This window comes from Thalassophryne amazonica, chromosome 4 (genome assembly GCF_902500255.1).
Source record: "Thalassophryne amazonica chromosome 4, fThaAma1.1, whole genome shotgun sequence".
Classification (NCBI taxonomy): Eukaryota; Metazoa; Chordata; class Actinopteri; order Batrachoidiformes; family Batrachoididae; genus Thalassophryne; species Thalassophryne amazonica.
In genome coordinates, this window is record NC_047106.1 from 3,661,866 (window position 1) to 3,683,850 (window position 21,985).

At 42.7% G+C, this 21,985-nt stretch overlaps 1 protein-coding gene across 1 annotated transcript in view; it reads right to left on the reverse strand.

Moving 5' to 3' along the window:
- Positions 1-21,985, reverse strand: part of bcas3 (BCAS3 microtubule associated cell migration factor) — a 700,663-nt gene that overhangs the window by 431,281 nt on the left and 247,397 nt on the right.

Sequence of the window (21,985 nt, forward strand, 5' to 3'; positions counted from 1 at the left end):
CAAATTATATCAAATTAAATATCTAACAAGATTCATCATGGTGGCTTTCAGCAATAATAGACATCATATATCAGTTTGTCCAATCAAATACACACCACCAACAAGCTAAATGGGGAAAATAAACATAACATAAAAATAACATCTTAGAATAATAAAATAAAATCCTTTGACATTTTACTTATAATATGGAAACAATGGTTATTTTATAAATAATTGAGATATTGGTCCATCATTTAAAATGAATGCTATTCAAAATCTTTGCCTGATCAATAATACGAGATGCAACATTTATCAATCACAATGAAAAATGGCACAAATATACTTAAACTATACAACCACACTGTTGATGTAGCACAAATTCTGCAATGAATTCAAGTGTATTTTGTTCACTAAGACAGTAACACAACACAGCCACAAACTGCAATACCCATGGCGAACAGTGAGGGCAGTACAACTGTGGAGATGGTTTAAACTGAAGGAATTACAAAGTACGAAGAATGGGAGTGCAATCAGGTACAAAGTCATAACAGAAAGTTCTCATCTGGAATGAGCACAACAAAGGAGGAACACAGTTATTCCAAGATGATGTCACAGTGAAAACGCTAATCTGCCCCCTGCTGGATAAATGTTTTAATCTCTCTCAGTAAAATGTTTGTGTCTTTATGACCACTGGCACTGCAAATTCAAGGCTGTGGGCAATTCAGAGTCACTTGTAATGTCTGTGGACTCTGGCAGGAATCCAACGTGTCAGGAAACAACCCAGGTCCACGATCCAAGCTACAAGGATCTGACGGTGAGGAAGCGGGGCTAGCGGCTTCCCAACATTCCACTTATTCTGCTGTAGTGGATTAAATCCAGCAGCTTGGCTCAGCTGAGGTAAAATAACCTCCAGCACTGATGTTGTATTATTGCACTAACATATCATTTGTGTCTTCAGAACCCAGACTGAGTTTCTTAGGTGTTGTTAGACCATTCAGCATGTCAGATTTGAGAGGAAGCGGATGTAAAAAGGGTTTTCAGCTGCTGCAAAGGGATTCCATATGGAAGCCATCAGAGAACAGTAGCTAGCTCGGCTATTACTGTCCAGCTCTATAACCAACCTGCTCTCAGCAGATCAGGCGTGAGGCGGCTGAGGACTGACAGTGGAGTCACAAAGTCCCAGGCCGCTTGTTAACCGCGACCTCTGCACAAACCACATCAGTGTGGAACTTCTGTCTAAACTCAGATGTTGGGAACAATGACAAGTCTTTTAAAAAAGGGAATAGATGCAGAATATTCAACAACACTGTCAACTGCATTACTGCGATGAGTAAAATCTCAGGCTTAAAGGTCTGTTATATTCCTGGTTTTATTTGGAACACAGGCTTAAGTAGGAGGGACCGAGCTCCCAGCCTCAGTGGTTCATGGAGAAAAGAGTTTCACTAGCAGTACCTTGAACTGTCGTACCACCAAGAACACAGAATGTCGCTGATGGAAACTGTGAAAATTAAACCGACCAGTGAGCGGGACAACACCAGTTTATGCAACCGCATCCAGGAACTGAGGGCCGCAATGGAACCAGAAAAAAAGTCTGGAGTACTAATGGGTGGATGAGTGTGCTGACATGTTTTAAGCTTTGAGTGCGGTGTGTTCTTTGTCCTGTAGCTCTGTTCTAGATGGTGGTTTGTAAAACCAGCTATCAACATTCTATCAGTCCAAACACTGACCGCAGTCTGTCCTTCAGGCTACAGATTTGAAGTATAAAACATTTACTGTGACATCACATAGTTTAGGATTTTGGAGTAAAACCCAAAGGTGTAGACACACAATGAGGGGTTGAGTAAACTAATTAGTACCAGACTGAAATAATTTGCCAAATGTCCCTTAACCCAGCAGCCTCCGATGGATTTGTTGTTCTGATGGACGGATGACGTCACATTTCCACTGGCAACACAAAGAGCCGCATTCAGCCAAACAATTTTCCCTGTTTTAACACATACGTGCACGCTGAAGGGAGCCGGATTTGAGCGGGATTCGTCAAGTTCTGAAAGCAAATGTAACTAGAACCCAGCTAGCTTGGGGATCATGACGTCATACTTCCTCGCTACGTTTATACATTGACAGCGTCTTCTCACTGTGCCGGCATTCAGTTTGGCTGCAACAGCGAGGACGTCAATCAGCCAACTTTCTCTGCGGCGCCTTCTCGCCAAGAGAATCCTAATTTCTTCAACTCTTGGCTAAATGAACAGCCACACTGCTTGTTGCTGTGTCAGGAACTGTCCTCTCTGCCCTGGTACTGAATTCACACCCTGCAACAGAACTGTGGCCAATCAGAAGACTAGTCTGCCGCATCGGACAGCCAAAAGATAATACATGAGTATCGCAGAAGTAACAAACAAGAACAGGACAAAACGGTAAAGAAATGTGCAACTACTGGGAAAAAATATCAATAACAAAAAATTCTGCAGTACATCTCCTACAACTAATGGGCATAAATTATTTGATAAAGCGAAATAATTTTGGACTAGGACCTGGGTGAAGAGGAGCTCTAATGAAGTCTGGTGAACGCACTGTAAAAAAAAAAAAATTTACAAACTAAAACAGAAAGTAATTCTACGGTAACGGAATTATAATCACAGCAAATTTTCGGCTCAAAATGTGGCCAGATTCTGCTGTCATAATTCCGTTACTGTGGAACTGCCCTCGTGTCACTAATAAAGAGTTGTAGACCTCTGCGAGCTGCCTTTTTCTGAGAACAGCAGGAAATACAATTAAAAGCGTACATGAGAGAATAACGGAACCAGCAGTCCGGCGAGGACGAGCCGGCGCTGAATGAGCCGTCACTGGTGAACTCCCTCCGGACTGTCAGCAGCTCATAAATTACTGCCTGGATGCACAGAGATGTTGATGTCTCTGTTTGGCCAACAGCGTGTGAATGAAGCATGAGGAAAATCAAGGAGGTGTTCACGGGAGAAAGGTTTCAGCACAGGTTCTGCACAGAGCCCATTTACGAGCTGCGGGTCACAGAAAGACCAAAAATAATGATAATAACGATAAAAAAAATCTGCTGTTAGTTTCTTTGATGGAGGTAGAGATGAAGTCACGCTCAGAATATCACTGGCGGGGAGACCAGACCTTCACTGATCTCAGCAGTGAGGTTCATGTCTCTGGACTACCTGAGAAGATCTTATGGAGTCATGAGGTCAAAGGTCAATGGTGTTTGGTGATGCTTATGTCTTTGCAGGGCAGTGAAGGTCCAAGTCTTTAGGTTCCTAGTGCTTCCTGTCTGGCTGTCAGACTTGTACTCTAGCCAGTGACCAACTGGATGTCTTTGGTCCCAGGTCTCTGTGGACGATCTTTGGATCCCACTGGAATGACTTTGTGTCCAATAAACGGTTACTTAGTGAGACTGAGATGAGGAGGATCACTGACACTGCGAGGGAACATCAGACACCACATTTAGTCCATGTGGGGAGTTTCTCTGGACACAATCCAGCATGCAGTGTCCTCAGTGTCAAAGACCTGAGCAGCTACAGAAGGTCAAGGACACACCCACATTTCACCTGGTCAAGGACACGCCCACATTACACCTGTCTGCAGGAGCTGGGTGGATGGGGATGGACTGGTGATCTGCTTGTGCGGTTGCTCTCCAGGACCCATGGTGGTTGTGTGGTGTGGTGGACATGGTGACCAGACCTGACCTAATGTCTAACTGTAAATGAGCCCATAAAAAAATGACTCCAGTATCCAGTATGTGCAAACATTTTAGGCATAGAATTTTTGATAATTTGATGTTTGATTTTATTTATTAGTATTTTTAAATCAGCAACACAAAAACTAATTTCAAACGTCCACGAATTCATATTCCTGCAAAAAAGAGGATTTTTTTTTAATTCATGTAATTGACAACACAAACCAATTATCATATAAAAAAATGTAATTATCCAAAGGTTAAAAAACCTTGTTTTTGTCTTGTGTTTCAAAGCATTGCCTGGTGGAAGGATTAACTCCCTGACAAACAACACCCAGGTGTTGACTGGATGTAAGACAGCTGCTTTATGATATTTTATCACAGTACCGGGAACCTTCCACACTGAAAACAAAGGCACTTAACCACTTGGCCACCTCCCCTCTACAACACAACTTGAACAGAGTATAAACCAAGTGTCAACTGGACTAGTCCAGAATCTACCCGGGGACACTAGTCTGGACATGTGGAGCATCGTTGGCTGTTAAAGCGGCACATGATGGTCCACAGTAAAACAATAATTATAAAATATGACAGTGGCAAAAGTATTTCTAAGACTTAAATCACGGCTGGCAAAGACGAGAAGAAATGGATGGTTTGGACTTGCTGCGGAAGCTGAACATGCTACTGTTTCCAGAAAAGCGAATAAGAGTACAAACACGGTAATTAGTAAGGGAACGTGGAAAAGTGGGGATATGTTGTTCTGCAGACACGTCTGGTCACTCCCTGAGAGAAGGACGAGTATTCCCGGATTTGACTGTGTGGGAGTTCTGCAGAGTTAAAGTTCTTCTTTGGTGAGGTGTTTAATTGCAGAAAGCTCTGTGTTCCATCTCTCCCACCGCTGGAAAATATGTTCAAGCCTCAAAGCCTTGTGGTTCGCTGGTTTCAATAACCCAGGAAGCACAAATCCTATTTCAGAGCAACTTGATGTTGGTTCTCAAGGGTGTGAGATCCGAGCCCGACTAAAATGCCACACAGCGGCACGCTGGAAGGTATTAAAAACTCAAAGTCCTCACGGTGTGTTTTGGACTAAACGTTAATAAGAAATCACAGGACGACGTTTAATGTCGGCTTTGCCAAAGTGAGAATGACAAAAGTGTTGTGTGGGACATGGATGGTTAATCCGGAGAGGCAGGGATGGACCAGCTGTCTGTCTGGATGGTTGTCAGCCAGGACCCAAGGTGGTTCTGTAATGTGGTGACGTGTGGCACCGGTGAAGGGTCAAAGAAACCTGATATTTTAAAATACACTTTAAATCACTCATTTCATTGACTGATCATTTCATTATTGGTTGGATGTCCAGTAGGTTATTAGTTCAGGAGTGTTTTTGGTCTTGAATTAGATTCACTTCACGGTTTGCACAGATTTATGTAAAAACAATAAGGAAAGTCAAAGAAATGCACCTGCACGGCCTCAGGCTTAAACAAACAAATAATCATACAAACAGACCGTTTGTGACGGCAAAAATGTGTCGGAAAATGGCGGAATCAGAGAGCACACTATAAACCGCGGAGAGAGAGGACAAACACGTCACTCAATGACACAAAAAAATCTAATTTTAAAAGACTTTATAAGCCTTTTCAGTATTAGCATCAATAAAACAAGAGCAACACAAAGTGTGGCGTGCATCCCCACTCGTACGGTAAGTCCATGTCTGGTTTTAGAGGTGATAAAGAAGTCCAGTACTTTAAAGATGGTCTACTTGGAGAACAGAACATTGCCATTTTGCATTTGGTATGTGGTGCATCATCGACCCCCATTTTCAAAAGGAACCTTCCTCCAGCGTCCCCCAACACACCACCAACAAACAGTTTCAATCAGACGAGGTGTTCTTTAGTTATTGTGCGGAAATGAAAATCAAGATGGTGCCAGTGGTGGCCACACTGGAGTACAAATGACCACCATTTTTGAAAGGAACATTCTTCTATCCTCCCCCAATACACAGTCAAGAATGGTGTCTTCTTTAATTTTTGAGTGTCAATCAAATTTTATGGCTGGACACCAGGACGGATGGAAACATAACGACGCCCTGAACAACTTTGATGAGCCAGCGTATAATTAAACCCAAACATCTACAACATGATATAAATGACATAAAAATTTCAAAGCTAGAATAAAGGAATACGTAAGTCGTGACGATCGCCTGGTGGCGAGGAATCGATTCCCAGATAGGATGGTGGGCGCAGAGAACCAGAGTCGATCCAGAGTGTGTGGGTTTGTTTAACGCAGGAATATCGCTGCACACTGACAAACACGCGGCCCCTAACAGATCCATCACCTGGTCTGACGGCTGGGGAATCCCAGACGATCGGAGTCTGAGGATCTGCTGCAGCCTTCACACCCGCTGTGTTGCAAACTATCACCCGATGCAAGAGCCCAGTCAGCCGTCTCGTGTTCAGGGTTCCTGTTTGGCCTTCATGGTTACTGTCTGTCATCCCAACAGGAAATCCCCTACTTGATCCTCAGGTGTGATGATGCGGGCGAGGGGAGGATTTTAACATCCAATGCATAAGTACAGACGCTCTAACTACTAAATCGTGACTTTTACTGCCACTTTCATTGGACCAGTTCAGGCGACGGACACATGAACACGTTCTTGGACTTCATTTCCATTAATCATTAGGAAATTCAAACAGTATTGTACTGCACAGTAACAGTGTGGAGGAGACTAGTGAGGGAAGCCACCGAGACGGACAACTCTGAAGGAGTTACAGGCTTCTGTGGCTGTGATTGGAGGAACTTCCATGTTGCATCATCTGTTGCAGCTTCATGGTGGAATAGAGGATTTAAAAAAAATGGGTTGGATGGGGCACTGAAATTTCAGCTGCAGTGTGTCAGAAGGCACATGGGAGACTCAAGCCTGGATTTGATGTGTTTTCTTGCAACAAACTCACTGATTTATGATCAGTAGTAAAACTAGTCAGTGGAATAATTGATTATGAAAATAAAACAGCTGCTGTTTTCCTGTGGTGAAGCACATTAGAGCGCACACTTACAGACGCAGCCAGTGAGTGTCTTCGGCTCCCCCTTGTGGTGGTCGAAGTTGCTGAGTTGTTGAGACTCCTAAAAGCGGACTTGATCTCACGTGGAGCCCGGCGGCAGGACTGAAGATCAGGGCTCAACCCTCCTTTGGGTCCACTGACCGCTAATGTTTATCCCTCTGTGTTTGAAACCCTCTTCTTCCTCTTCATCTCAGCTGCGGTTTCAAAGCAAAGTGTCAGAGTTTCTGCCCTTCATGCAGAGGCGCGGCTCCAGCAGGCCCGGGCCTAATCTAGGACTCCATATGGAGGACAGAGACCACTTCTCGGGTTGGGCTGAGGGGAGTTCGCTGGCCAAAGGCCCTGAGTCACGAAAAAACTTAACCCAATACCAATAAACAAACGGCAAATCTTTTTTTTTCTCTCTCTCTCTCTCTCTCTCTGCCGCCGCCTTTTAGCGGGAGAAGGAATCCATTTTCTTTACAACTTTAATTCACTGAAAAGACGACTCTCATGTCATTTCCACTTTTAATTTAACAAATGAGGACTCTTGACTGGGCTAATAGCTTTTCCTCAAGGGCATAATTCAATCTGTGACATCAACCATCAAAGTCCTTCTGCATTACATATCCGAGGCCAACGTGAGGCGCCGCTGGGGGGGGGGGTGGAAGTCCGCTGGCGGCTTCCATTTATTTTCAGGACCTACGCGGTAAACAAATATGATGGAGCGCGCTGGATCGGGCCGTCCGGTGACAAAGAGCTGTGCGGCTGTCAGTGCGCCACTTCTGAGCCATATGGTTAATAGATATCAGAGGAGTCCAGGGGTTTGGGACCGTGACCAGGACGGGGAGGAAAGAGGGAGCAGGCAGTCATGTGGAGGACACATCCATCAGCATCACATTTATTATTTTACTACAGCCGCTGGAAAGCGGCCCAACACACGCCACTAATGACAACCGCTGGGGAAAGTCAGCCAGACTTTTAGAACCCGCCTCAAATGTTCAAGGACAAACTACTTTTATGCTTTTTTTGTAACCTGGTCGAGACAAGACATAATCCATTAAAGTCCCAACAGAGGCTTCAAGATACTTTATTTCACAGATATTGCCGTCAATATAGTAAAAACAAACAACAACAACAAAAAAACTAGAGTGGAGCTCGGCAATCACAAACATCCACCACGCCAACTAGTACTAACCCTGTCCACTGGCAGATCTTTGTGATGTCATAAGGAAGAAATAGTCCAGACCAGATCAAAGGAACAGTCCTACAGAGGTTTTGTTCTCCATCACCTGCATTATTAGGGGTCCGAGTCCTGGGGGGTGGCTGGGGGTGGGGGTGTAATGGTTAAGTGTTGGGCCTCAGACCAGAGGAGCCTCAGTTCAAACCCCAGCCAGACCAGACGATCACTAAGGGCCCTTAGGCAAGGTCCTTAATCCCAGAGTTGCTCCTGGTGTGTCGTGAGTGCCTTGTATAACAGCACCCTGATGTCATCAGTGTGCAAGTGTGTCTGTATGAATGGGTGAATGTGAGGCATCACTGTAAAGTGCTTTGAGCTTCTGATTCAAATGCAAAAGATCTATATCAATGCAGTCCATTTACCACTTACCACTATGATATTTAATTTAAAATCTTAACAATGTAAAATAATAACAGAAAAACACTGATTACAATGGGACAATTCTACAGTCACGGAATTATAATGTCAGCAACATCTGGCCACGTTTTAGCTCACCACTGAACATTTGATCGGTTTGGAATAGTTACCGCAGAATAACCCAAAATGAACAACAACAACAACAACAAAAAAACCCTGAACTATGATGTGTCTTATACAGTGCTGGAGCAGGTCGTTCAGTGGGATAAGGAGTTGGGCTACCAACACGTAGACCTGGGTTTGATTCCTGTTCACAATACCAATCTTTGGACAAGACCCTTCATCGACATCGTCCCAGTCCACCTGGCTGTAACTGGGACCAGCCTTTGCTGGGGAAGTAACTTGTGATGGACTAGTGTTCCATCTAGAGGGAGCTGTAGAGTCTCATCTGCATCATCTGCATCATGCTGTGGAATCAGCTGATGTAGAACTTCTAATTACAGCAATTTAGCTGAACGTGGCAGTTACATAATTAGACTTGTCATGAAGAAAGAAGCCAACAACATGACTCCGGTTCTTGGATTGATGATTTTTCCCACAATTCCACAGAACGACATTTCACATTCTGCTGACCTGATGTTGTTGCACAACCACAAATAATATCAACACGTCTGTGACAGAGATCTCTGATGGGATTTTATGAATCCATTTGTCTGTCTGTAGTTATATCTCAAAGAGATTGAACAAATTTAAATGAAAGTTTATGGAGAGGTTTTTTTTTTTTTTTTTGCTTTAACCTTTACAAAGGTCAGCATCTTCCACATCAATCGCAGTCGATGGGCTGTTGGAAGTCAAAGTTCATGCACTGAAGCCAACAAAATTCAAAAATTCAACCAAACGAAACAAACTTCTAGTACATTTGAATATAAGCTCCAGCATTAAAAAATACAAGAAGCCATGATGAGAGTACTATATGGTGAACTTCACAAGAAAACATTATGTCTGTTGGTACTTTTGAGCTTTCAGGATGAAAAAGAAAAAAAAAAAGCTTCATGCTAAAGCAGAAACTGACAAATGGACTGTTGGAGCCCACAGTTCACCGAATACACCATTAGAGAAACAACGTAGGTCTAACTAGCTCGAATATGAGCGGAAGGCGGTTATTGTGAGGCTCAAGCTCCCCCATGCTAATGATGTGTACCTTTGAAAACTATATGCTCTGAACCCAGTAAGGGCCCAGATTAAGCTGGATCTGGATGAAGACAGAAAGAAAAAAAGCTTCAATTAAAAAGTATGAGTGACTGCCCACAACAAAAGGAGAAACCCAAGACTCGGGGAAGGCGGCACATGCTATTCATTTTCTCGAATCAATGGAGTCATTGGGGAGGAGTCACGGAGCAGGGAGCCGGGAAAGGAAAAGTTCACTTCACTGAGCCACTCAATCATCTCTCCAAAAGTGACTCTGTCATAATGGGGCTTCTTTTAAAAGCTTGTAAGCGTCTGATTTCACAAGACCACGTTGACAAGTGACTTGGCTTCAGCCCTCGCCAGAAAAAAAGCCCACAGTCATAAGAGATGTCAAGTCCTCCACGAAAACAGTCCGATATATTTCAAAATAAAACTTTGCCATTGTATGTTTATTCTCGATTCATAATTTTGTGATATTCAAAACAATAATTTTGAGACTTTTGTCAAATGTGGACTCGAGCAGCGAGTTCGTGAGCTGCAGTACCTGCTGAGGCGGGCCACTACCCGTTCGGTACTTTACTCTGAAACGTCACAATAGTATGACTGGTGTCAGGCAGACTTTAGTGAAGCGATGTCTCTTCTTGGTTTCAGGACAAAGAAATCAAAAATCATCAGATCTCTATATGACAGCGAAGACCTGGATTCTATAGGTCTGGTTTCAGGAATCCAGGTTTTGGTCTGCACATTAAATCTTTCACATCTCTCACAAGTTCAATGCCATCACGTTATTACTGCCGGTGGTTAATCATTGACAGTGCCACAGTTTGCAAGGACTTGTGATTGGAAATGCAAGACCTGGACCATCATAACCACCGTTTCTACCAACAGACACCGGCAGCGTGCAGCCTTGCGGCTACCTTGTAAAATGACGTACTTATTTTCATTGGCATTACACATCTTTAACCCCTTAACACCCAAATTTATATAGCTGTATATAAAAAAAATGTTTTGTGTGTGTTTTTGCCTTTAAGTAGATGGTAAATAATGTTGAGATTATTAATTTCACTTTTGCACAAAAGCTAGATAGTAATATTGGGTATTCTGGTAATGACTTTATGTTATAATGTTATAATAATAATGATGGTATGTTGCAAATTTGCGACAACAGGCATACAGGTCAATTTGGTAAGTTGCATATTTGAGTCAGAGATTGTAGCATATATCAATCAATCAATCAATTTTATTTATATAGCGCCAAATCACAACAAACAGTTGCCCCAAGGCGCTTTATATTGTAAGGCAAGGCCATACAATAATTACGTAAAAACCCCAACGGTCAAAACGACCCCCTCTGAGCAAGCACTTGGCGACATATATGCGACGATGGGCGTTAAGGGGTTAAACCAGTTGTTAAACTGGCTTCAAATAGACTCAATTAGATATAATCTGCCTCTAACTCTTCGTCAACAAGGAAATACTGCCTTAAAGTGATTTTAATCCATTTTACAAAGGCTTTTACACAGAATATTAGCAATTTAACTGATTTCACACAGCTCCAGGCCAATGATAAACTGGTTTAACATGAGTTTAAACTTACTAAATTTCAAAATTGTTATTTTGACATCTATTTGGCTTCTGAGAAAACGTGATGGACTTTCATGATAATCTATATTGTTATATGATTATATAGATTTGTAATCTAATCTGTATCATCTCTACATTCATTGATTATTGATTAAATTACCTTGTCAGTAACAAAAAATAAGAAAATACATAAAGCTGTTCTTTTGGGTTCATCATCAGTTCTTTGCAAATTGTACAGAACATGAGTCATACTTCAAAACAGTAAACACGGACCAAAATATGAACAAGCACAGTCACTGCGTGCAAACACAAATCCAAGTGGAGGAGCAAAATGAAAATTCAAACAATATGCGTTTCACACAAAGGCGTTATTCTTGGAAAAACATCATGTTGCTGCTGAGCGAAGAGGGAAAAAACAAGGAGAAACATGTCATTTCATAAAGCGTGACCGCCAAAAAAATAAATCACACGCACACACAAAAAACTGAAGCGATTTCCCAGAAGGCCGTGAACTACCACCTACAATTTTTAAAGTTTCATGAACCTCAATTATAAAAAGCAGAGGCATCATTTAAAATGTTACTGCAGCTTCAGCTGAACACATTAAATCCTCCTGAAAACAGCCAACAAACACTTAAACAGAAAAATATGAGCAAACTGCAAACAAAAAAAAAACAAGAAGAAGAAGAAAAGAAAAATGATGAGATAATCAGAAACACTCGTTTGGTGGTGGGATTTTGACCCCTGAGGACAAGAAAGTGTGCAGGATGTGTTGGAAATAACACAAATGAGAGGTAAAGAGGCTGAATGTTTGCATGCTGCCAAGGGCACGAAAATCAAACTCACCATGGAGTTTTAATGGCAAAACATCCCGCCCCAAAGAGGTAGGGTCTTCATGTGGGGGGGGGGGGGGGGGGGGGGGGGGGGGGGGGGGGGAATACAGAGATAGACGGAAAAACCATTATTAAACCAGCAAACATACTTTTCACATTACATACTTTTAAGTGCAGGAAACAGAGAGTGTGCGTGCCGAGACGACTGGAAACCTGCAGGAGCGATCGGTAAAAAGTCAGCGCATCCGCACATGACAGCGGCGGGGGGGGGGATCTTCAGTCATTTATTTTTCTTCCTCCGCTGAACATGAAAGGAATTGAATCCAAGAGCAGAAACACTGAGCTCTGAATCAGACGTAGTCAATTTAGCAGCGCAACAACACAATCAGGTTAACACTGTTTTGATATGTGATACAAAGTTTAGCCATCTGTACAATTACACCACAGGAGTAAAACCTACTCAGGACAAATCTACAAGCACTGCTGGATATCTGTTTCTGAACTGGATGTATTAGGATCAAAGCTGAAGTGGATTATGTGAATATAGACACACCCCTGCCCGGACTATACAAAGAGCTACAGCTTTACATCACCGGTACAAGTTTGACCTGTGTCCATAAGTGGGGTATTACTTAGGCTAGGCTATGTCATACCACCCTAGGCCAAATTAGAACCCCAGCACACACAAACCAGTGTTGCCACAGTTACTTACCAATTACTGATTACTCCTTGAAAATAATTTAGTTAGGGGAGGTGATGGTCTAGTGGTTAAGGTGTTGGGCTTGAGACCAGAAGAACATCGGTTCAAATCCCAGCCTGACTGGAAAATTACTAAGGGCCCTTGGGCAAGGTCTTTAATCCCCTATTGCTCCCGGTGTGTAGAGGGCGCCTTATATGGCAGCAGCCTCACATCAGGGTGAATGTGTGGCATTATTGTAAAGCGCTTTGAGCGTCTGATGCAGATGGAAAAGTGCTATATAAATGCAGTTCATTTACCATTTTATTTATTTTAGTTACTTTACTGATTGCTCAATTCTAAAAGTAAGTAAATTTAAAACTCGCAGGGACAGATCTTTTAAAGCGGTGGTGCCTAGCCTCTGGAATGAGCTTCCCTGTGCCCTTCGTTCTCTGGACTGTATAGATACTTTTAGAAGGCAACTAAAGACGCATTTCTTTAAGTTAGCTTTTTAGTCTAATATTGTAGTTTATTGTTTTTATATGTTATTTTTAGATTATTTTTGTATGCCATGTGCAGCGCTTTGTGACCCTGGTCTGTGAAAGGCGCTTTATAAATAAAGCTTACTTACTTACTTAAATTAGATTTCTAGTTACTTTATTAGTTGCTTTCAGCAGCTACCAACAACCCTCCCCCCCCACCACGTCAACATGAAAATGATAACCAGTTGTGCCAAAACTCACTTTATTGGAAATGCATTTTTAACGGGAATGTAAACAATGTATGTCCTGACATTTTAAGTTAAACTAAAATACTATGTCCCCCCCAAAAACATTTTTGTAAAACATAAAATAAAGTCAGCCTTTCCTGACCTCAAATCTCACTTACGGTTTATAATCTACATTGTTTATAAATGTAACAATTAAATTCTTTCTACCACTTTTCTAATATTTAAATTCTTTCTAAACATTTTAGTTGTTGAAATTATTATTATTAAAATTATTATTAGTAGCAGTATTAAAAGCAGTAGTAGTATGGAAAAATGTCTTTAAAAGTGGACCTTGAATTTATGAGTATTGTGGGGGGCTGTGTCCCTCACGCTCAGGCCCCATGTCTGTCTGGATTTGCCCCTTGTTTGCCGTCTAAGCAGGAAAAAATGAATAACCTGTATTTATACAGAAAGTACGACCAGATTAACTGAGTTTTAATTGAATTTTTTACATCATGTCCTCATCAGAAAGAGACTTTTGGTGCATTTGGGTGGAAAAAGAGTGTTAGCATTTATTGTTAATGTGTCTCAGGTCTTCAGCTGTTTTTAACAAGGAGACAGAGTTTTAAAGAAAAAAAAAAACCACATCAAAATGTCTTAGTAAAGCTCGGTGCAGGTGTGCTGCCGTCACTGTGCTTTGATAGACAACAACTGTTTTTTCAACTTGGAGCTGCTGCACAAAACAGTAGAGTAACAGCTCGTAGCATCTAACACTATAAGTGGGCGAAGTGGGAGGTTCAACCGAACTGCTGACCTCTCCTGCCCACGGGCCATTTTTAACACTGCAATCGACCCACACTATCTCTGCCATCAACCGGTCAATCACGATCGATGTATTGGGCACCCCTGATTTATACTGTATTACTGATTTGGAAATATTAACATGTTAGATTACTCGTTACTGAAAAAAGTGGTCAGATTAGAGTAACGCATTACTAAGTAACATGTTTCCAGCATCCCAGGTCCACACACACAAATATTTTCTATAAATTAAGATTTTCTTTCACACATTGATTGATGATGGCATGTATTAAAGCAATCAATGTAAAATCAAAACTGTAACAAAAATAGTACGTGTGTGTGTGTGTATTTCTTTATGTTGAGCTTCTATTTTGCAGTAGTTTTTTTTTTTTTTAAGGTATTTTTTTTTTGGAATACAGATTTATTTAAGAGAAGGAGAAAGGGGTGTAATCTGTACTAGAGGGGTTAGTGTGGTCTATACCAAAACATAACCCAGGACAATCTTGCTTCAATCTTAAATATGATCAATCTATCTTTGTTAGTTGGTTATGTACCACAGGCCTTTAAGGTGGCAGTAATTAAACCATTACTTAAAAAGCCATCACTTGACCCAGCTATCTTAGCTAATTATAGGCCAATCTCCAACCTTCCTTTTCTCTCAAAGATTCTTGAGAGGGTAGTTGTAAAACAGCTAACTGATCACCTGCAGAGGAATGGTCTATTTGAAGAGTTTCAGTCAGGTTTTAGAATTCATCATAGTACAGAAACAGCATTAGTGAAGGTTACAAATGATCTTCTTATGGCTTCGGACAGTGGACTTATCTCTGTGCTTGTTCTGTTGGACCTCAGTGCTGCTTTTGATACTGTTGACCATAAAATTTTATTACAGAGATTAGAGCATGTCATAGGTATTAAAGGCATTGCGCTGCGGTGGTTTGAATCATATTTGTCTAATAGATTACAGTTTGTTCATGTAAATGGGGAATCTTCTTCACAGACTAAAGTTAATTATGGAGTTCCACAAGGTTCTGTGCTAGGACCAATTTTATTCACTTTATACATGCTTCCCTTGGGCAGTATTATTAGACGGTATTGCTTAAATTTTCATTGTTACGCAGATGATACCCAGCTTTATCTATCCATGAAGCCAGAGGATACGCACCAATTAGCTAAACTGCAGGATTGTCTTACAGACATAAAGACATGGATGACCTCTAATTTCCTGCTTTTAAACTCAGATAAAACTGAAGTTATTGTACTTGGCCCCACAAATCTTAGAAGCATGGTGTCTAGCCAGATCGTTACTCTGGATGGCATTTCCCTGATCTCTAGTAATACTGTGAGAAATCTTGGAGTTATTTTTGATCAGGATATGTCATTCAAAGCGCATATTAAACAAATATGTAGGACTGCCTTTTTGCATTTACGCAATATCTCTAAAATCAGAAAGGTCTTGTCTCAGAGTGATGCTGAAAAACTAATTCATGCATTTGTTTCCTCTAGGCTGGACTATTGTAATTCATTATTATCAGGTTGTCCTAAAAGTTCCCTAAAAAGCCTTCAGTTGGTTCAGAATGCTGCAGCTAGAGTACTGACGGGGACTAGCAGGAGAGAGCATATCTCACCCATGTTGGCCTCCCTTCATTGGCTTCCTGTTAATGCTAGAATAGAACTTAAAATTCTTCTTCTTACTTATAAGGTTTTGAATAATCAGGTCCCATCTTATCTTAGGGACCTCGTAGTACCATATTACCCCATTAGAGCGCTTCGCTCTCAGACTGCGGGCTTACTTGTAGTTCCTAGGGTTTGTAAGAGTAGAATGGGAGGCAGAGCCTTCAGCTTTCAGGCTCCTCTCCTGTGGAACCAGCTCCCAATTCAGATCAGGGAGACAGATACCCTCTCTACTTTTAAGATTAGGCTTAAAACTTTCCTTTTCGCTAAGGCTTATAGTTAGGGCTGGATCGGGTGACCCTGGACCATCCCTTGGTTATGTTGCTTTAGACGTAGACTGTGTTTCATAATTATTGTATGGCCTTGCCTTGCAATGTAGAGCGCCTTGGGGCAACTGTTTGTTGTGATTTGGCGCTATACAAGAAAAAAGTTGATTGATTGATTGATTGACAAAGGCAAACCTACATTATTTTATATTTCAGCTGGTTTCCACCTATGGAGAAGTTTGGCTGGAGTTAATTTAGCCTGCAACAGTTTTTGTTTTCTTTTTTCTTCGAAGCAACAGGACAAAGATAGAGCTGCAACTTTAACACTTATACCACCTAAATACACCTGCATGGGGGGGGGGGGGGGGGGGGGGGGGGGTTGGGGGTCTAATGCAAACCTAGTCCCAGAAAACAAAGAAGACACACACACACACACGAGACAGATTAGTAATTTGAACTGTCAGGATTTAAATGTTTACTGTCATTCCAAAATATTAAACCTGTAAAAAAAAAGAAATTCACCTTATTTGGACAAGAGAGCAATAAAAGAGGTAATTCGATAAAGTTAAGATAAAGAACACAGACTAAAATCATGTAAATTATACTGTAGAATAGAAAAAAGTGTTGGAACAAGAAATAGCAACTTAGGAATAGGAGTTGTGAAGTTGCTAATGTGCTGTTAGCACTAAATATTAAACACAAATATGCAACATTGCAACTATGAGGTAAAAGTATAAAAGAAAAAGAAAACAAGCCAACTAGATCCACAATAACCATCAACACGAGCCTGTTGGATGAACCACTGTTCCAGCTAGGCTAAGCTAACTAGCTTACTTGTCAGTGGGCTCAGATTTTAACCAATAAAAGTGTTACAAATTTGGACTATGTGAATTTGCCACCTTGAGCAACTGCTCACAGCAAATTACAAAGAAATAAAGAGAAATCTGACAACTGGCTGAAATAAACGCACAGCGAGAGTCCAGTTTGTCATTTGGGGCAAATGTTGGCGCTGTGGCCACGCAGCAACAAAACCTCAAATTTGAAACTGCTTATCAATACCGTGACCATGACTTAGTGTGTGTGTGTGTGTGTGTGTGTGTCTTGCATATTTTTACACTCCTAGCATAAATAAAACTGAGGAAAATGACGGGAAACCATTCCGACTGTTGAGATTAAGAAATGAAAAGTTTATCCACTTTGTATCAGACAGGACACCAATAAACTAACAGCACTCAGGAGTTGTTGAGACAAGCAGTTGTGTGTTTGCGTGTGATTTCTTTTTGTGTGTGTGTGTGTGTGTATATTTGTTTGTCCATAGTGGAGTCCACACAGCGTGTGCGTGCATGCGTGCACCCATGTCTGCAGTGTTTATGAGACATTAGCAGTGGGAGTGTGTTCCTGTGTTTATTCCTCGTGTCCACAGATAGTGACAGACCTCCGTAAACTGTTTACAGTAAATAAGCCTTTTCCCTACAGACATGAAGGTCCGATGAGACTGAACTCTGTCCCCGCCAGCCAGCCTCCCTCAAAGTCATGAAAAACAGCCAACCAAAGCACTCTGCAGAGCTTCTTGGTTTTATCACTTTGGCCTTGTCCGCCTGGGCCCTCCCAACGATAGCACACAGTCTCCAATTAGTCTCGGTACATGGATCGTGCAGGAAAAATGCTCCTCCGGGAGACGGACAGCACCAGTTTGAACTGAAAACATCTTACTGCTGTAGTGCACGTTGACAAATGGACATGGTGGTGGCTGTAATGGAGGCCGTTGGTCAAAGGCTGAGGGTCTCCACCATCAAAGCCTCCACTGAGTCCACAGAACCTGCTGAGCTCCGGCTCTGGACCTCCAGCTGGGTAAATGAATGGACACTGCTGGGAGAGTAATGGATGGATGGATGGGGTGACGTCTCCATGGTGAAGGCCAAACAGGCTTCAGGGTTTAGAAGATTTCAAGATAAGTTAGGATTTCTCCTTCAGAGTGTGTTGAAGTTTACATGCAGCTACACTGAAGTAATTTGCCGTTTGGTGGTTAAAAGAGAACCTGGAATTAATTACGGGGAACGCTGTCAGAAACACTGATGGGAATGTCTCCCATGTTTGTGTAAATGGCCGGGTCAGGATCAGGAGGGTGTGCTGTTCATCATCATCACCACATCCACCACACGATGGAACCGCCTCAGGTCCTGATGAGCAACCACCCAGGCAGAGAAATGATCTACTCCTTCCGAAAGAAACCATCTATCAGCTTCAACCAGGAGATATGTGGACGAGCTTGTCATCTTTCCCACCTCCGTGGCGATATTCAGAGAAGGGCACCACATGGACATAGCATCGTAGCTGATATTCCCTGACAATACAAGTGGTAGGGTCTCATCTGAGTTTCAGTGGCACCCAAGGATCATCCAAAAAGTCCTGATACCAAAGTCACCCAGTCACTACCTGAGGCCCTGTGTCCAGGGTAAATCTTGGAGAAATCGCCAACAAATACTTTAACGCCAGTGGTTTCAGCATTCAGCATTCAGGCAGTGGGGAGGAGGGGGCGTGTTTCTCATGGAAATTGTTTCTGACAACATTAAACAGCTAATGACTAAAGTACTCACCCTCAGCAAGAGCCAAGCTTCTATCCAATCCCACTATCACAAATGCGTTTTTGCATCTATTGTGATACATTCTGAGGGACAAATCGGCAAAAATAAAACTCTCCTCCTGGTTTCCTGTCACAGTGCCTTTCTGGAAAGTTCAGGGATTTTCAGTTTAAAAGTGCTTGGAGTGGACACAAAACAAAAGTGGTTGTTTTTGTCCTATTGGCTGCTCCCGTTCAGGGTCACCACAGCAGATACAGTCAGATTCACACTGGTATTTGGCACATGTTTTACACCAGATGCCCTTTGTGATGCAACTCCAGTTTTACCTGGAGAAACACGTAGCACTTTGAGCGTCTGATGCAGATGGAAAAGCACTATATAACATCCATCATCCTACATCCAATTTTTATTTGTCATCTGCTGTGAGTGTCCCAGGTTCTGGGGTAGGCAGCAGGCAGCTATGTCTCACACCAGCTCTCCACGCATCTCTGTCCAGCGGGTCAGTACTGGCCAGGTTGCAGTCTTTGATGTCAGTCCTCACACAATCAGCCCATGTCTTCCGAGGTCTGCCACGCCCTCGGTGACCCAGAATCTCCATATCTATGCCAGAGTTGAAGCACGATGACACCCGTTTCACATGCCCATACCATCTAAGCCGCTCGGTACGTAGAGCTGCAGAAACCTCCTCGACCCCCAGCTTTGCATGGAGCGCAGAAGAGGAGACATCATGCTGTGGTTTTACGCCGCAGATCCATCGTATCATGGATCTGTCATTGCGGCGGAGCCGCTGAAGGTCTGCAGCAGTTGTTGCCCAGGTTTCGCTACCATGCAGCAAAGCAGAGCGAACATAGGTTGAGAATATCTTCCCTCGGGTCTTTAGCGAGATGTGTTTGGACTGAAGAACAGGGAGGAGTTTCTTGAACTTTCCCCATGCTGTAGTGCAACTGGCGATGATGGCGAACCTCCTCCAGCACATAGCATATAACCGAGATAGCAGAAGCTGGGTTCCACATCAAGCATGGTCCCATCCACATCGACCTGGCTAACTGGTCTCCCATCAATTGGGCAAGCTTCACCATGACATCTCAGACACACATAGTCAGAGTTGGCGACTAGTCTGCCAGCGATGCCACTGCACCTCTTGTGCACCCACAGCTTGCACTGTGAGCAAACAATGGAGTTTTCACCTACGCCACTGCGTCAGATGGCGCAGGGAAACTTGCCTGAGTCTTTCAGGACTTACAGTCCAAGGCCAGAGACCACAATCTTAGTCTTCTTCATATTGACTCTGAGACCCTTGCATTCCATGTTCTCTTTCCAGGCTTTCAGCTTGCTGTACATGCAGTCCATTTACACACAGCCCCTGCTGTTCCCAAGAGGTCCCCCATCCAAGTACTAACCAGGACCCACACTGCTTAGCATCTGAGATCTGACGGGATCAGGTTGACACAGAACCTGCTTTAAAAGAAAAAAGAAAAAACATTTTATTCATTTATTTTTGTTTCTGGCAGCGGCTGTTCGCTCTCATTTAGCACAATTTTAAAAAGATGCTGGTTCCATTAAAAAAAAAAACCACTACATGGACATGGGGCCTTAGGTCACTGGTTAGCGCCCAAATGCGACAACCATACAATAAGACATGAAATACATCTACACCAAGTCCATGGAAGCAAGGACACATCCCTGAGGAATGCCAGAATTAACTGGGAAAAAGTCCCGAGATCTCTATCCTCAGGCCACACAGGGTACACAGTGGCAGTGTGTTGGTCAACTATGATGACAAGCAGAGGCTTAAAGAAGCACTGCTGATATTCAGTGTCCGTTGAGTACTCGCAGAGTCAAGACTCAATTAATGGTGGTCGACTTCTTGGCTGTGAAACCAGAGTGCTGTGGTGGCTGAGCAGCAAACAGCTGGCACAGAACCCTCCTAAGAATCACCCTTTAATACCCCTGTAGTTCTTGCAATGTGAGCCACAGATTGAAAACAACATCAACACTGGGACAAAGAGTTCGGCCCAAAGCCTGGTGACAGTAAACAGAAGAAGAAGAACAAAAAAATAAATAAATAAATCAGATGCCAGGCCACAAAAAAAAAGAAAGAAAGAAAAAAAAAAAAAGCTGGTCAGTGACATGAAAAGAATGTAAGCTTGAAAATAGACATGCTGCTATGAGAAATAGAGATGAATATGAGGCACGAGGATAATTGACCTTTGGGGGTCACGACCCCTCTCCCAGGGGGTAATCGTTCACACATTTATCTCTTAACCCACCGACCCTCAGAGCGGCTCCACCTGGGCCATTAAAACGAGAAGGAAGTGAGTTGATTTGTACAAATGGTTTAGTGTTGCTGGCATGCCCACGTGCAGCCCTGGTCTTACTCTGCGGGACAATAGGCGACCATTTGTCTGGGTCTTATATCGGTATTACAATAATCTCCGCAGCAGGTCACAGGGTCTCTGCTCGGCTTTCGCGCCTGCACTCTGTCTGCTTTAAAAAGCCATCTGTGGGATTTAATCATGAACGGTGTGATTTGTTTTCCATTTGCATTTTCAGTCCTCTGATGAAGACAGAAGAAGGTGTGGACGGAAGACAAACTTCCTCAGCAGAGCTCATGCACTCACAGACTAAATACAGACCGACAGGGTCATTGGAGTTTTAGCGCCTTTCTCTTAATTCAACCCTGTGTTAGATGCGATGACAGGAAATAAAAGGCTGGGTCATAACGGACACTTTCCTCCTTGTTCTGGACTCCCAGGGGACTCTGAGGATTAACAGACGCTCAGCTTCAGCGGTCCACTCCCTGACCTCGCCTTGTCTGGAGGAGGTTCGGCGGATTCCGAACCACTTCCGTGTCTACCTCCCTTCGACAAGACTGGAGAAATGCCAAAATCTAAATCAAGTCTGGAGGACTCTCTCTCAGGTTTCCTTTGATGACAAAAAAATTAAAAAATAAATAAAATAAAAGTCAAGCCTGAGAAGATAAAAAGCAGCATTTACACACTGGTGGTCGGCCATCATCTACAGAGTGTCACCGAAAACCACTGACATCCTTTCTGAAAGAGACAGTGACAAAGCAGGCCACGGGAAAACCTTTGTCTATAACACAAAGTTATAGACAAAAACCAAATGTCCTTTACATGAGCGACTCATCCCACAATAATATAAGATTGTACCTCTGCTTCCTGCAGACCTGACAGCTTCTTCACCCAGTGCCCTTGAATATACACAATATTTTCCAGGGGTCTCAGCAGCTACTGCTGGCTGTCACCATGATCAGGCTACTTTACAAAATGTGATGGTAACATTTCCCAGTCAAAATTACAGTTATTAAGGTTGTAGTTAGTCCTGTGAGATCAAAATTCAACCCCTCATC